The sequence below is a fragment of the Pteropus vampyrus genome, unplaced genomic scaffold (assembly GCF_000151845.1).
Source record: "Pteropus vampyrus isolate Shadow unplaced genomic scaffold, Pvam_2.0 Scaffold7911, whole genome shotgun sequence".
Taxonomy (NCBI): domain Eukaryota; kingdom Metazoa; phylum Chordata; class Mammalia; order Chiroptera; family Pteropodidae; genus Pteropus; species Pteropus vampyrus.
In genome coordinates, this window is record NW_011896692.1 from 96 (window position 1) to 1,429 (window position 1,334).

The window sequence follows — 1,334 nt, forward strand, 5'->3', positions numbered from 1 at the left end:
AAAAACTGATTAAACATAATTTGAAATCCCACTGTTAGAATTCTATACATTTAAGCTTTTCTTATAAACAAAATTTTTATTCTCTAACACAAGTATTATTTTTAGGTACTTTCACTTCATGTTTCTCCAGAAAGGGAAGTAGTGGCACATATTGCCCATATATTTTCATGAAGAGTAAGAAAAATGGTGCTAAAATGAAAGAGAGGACTGGAGACATTTTTTTAACATCATTAACTATCCTAGTGATGTCCTCAGTGAAATCAGATACATTTAAGTTTATAACAGAAATCTACCAGAATTCTTATTTTACATATGAATTTAGTTTAGTTTAGTTTAGTTTTGTTTTGTTTTTTCAGGAAAAAAAAAAGATAATTGACATAAATTATGTGCTCGGTTGGAATACTATTCGATTTTCAAATACAGAGTTGTGGAGTTTCTCTAAAACTCCATGGTTAAAAATGAAAGCGTTTCCAGTGGGGTATTTTCTCTTACGTATGGAACAATATATTCAGAAGAATAAACACTCAACACCAATATGGAGAGGAAATATTGGGATTTAAGGCCAGAAAGCACTGTCCAAAGTTTGTTTCTTTAGGATCTGCAAGATATTGTGATCCAAGGAACATTTAAAAATGTAATTAACCTAGAGTAGAGTCCAAATTAACTTCTTTCGGTTATACCCACACTCTCAAGAACTAAGGAAAGAAGAGACCCTATCTTGAGGTGAAAACTCAGGTTACATGCTTACAAATCTGCTTTGTCCTGACACCATAAATGATAGGGTTGAGAGCAGGTGGGATAACCACAGAAGATTAGCAACAAAGATGTGAACATAACGGGGAATTTTTTTTTGCCAAATTGGTAGGTGAGTAAGGAGAAGAGAGAGGGTGTATAGAAAACACACATGACCCCAAGTTGTGTCCTACATGTGCTCAAGGCTTTATGACAAGCATCTCCAGATGGTGGGCAGAGAACTGCACGGAGAATGTAGGCATAAGAGATTCCAACCAGTGCCACATCTGAAATAAGAAAAGAAGCCACAAAAAGCCCATAGATGGCATTAATTCGAATGCTGGCACAGGCCAACTTGGCAATACCCATGTGTTCACAGTAAGAGTGGGCAATAATTCAAGCCCACAGAAGGGCACACAATGGGTTAGGTAAAGAATGGGCAACATGAGCAGGACTAGATGCATTATAATACACACACCAAGGCCCACTAGCACTCAGGGCATCAGGACAGTTGTATAATGGAGTGGTGCACAGATAGCTACATAAAGGTCAAAAGCCATTGCCAAGAGAACAGTAGACTCCATTCCCGTGAAGGTGTGTAT

At 37.1% G+C, this 1,334-nt stretch overlaps 1 pseudogene; it reads right to left on the minus strand.

Annotated features, from left to right (window-relative positions):
- Positions 1-713: 713 nt before the first annotated feature.
- The window catches only part of LOC111734856, a 2,286-nt pseudogene continuing 1,665 nt past the window's right edge, over positions 714-1,334 (minus strand).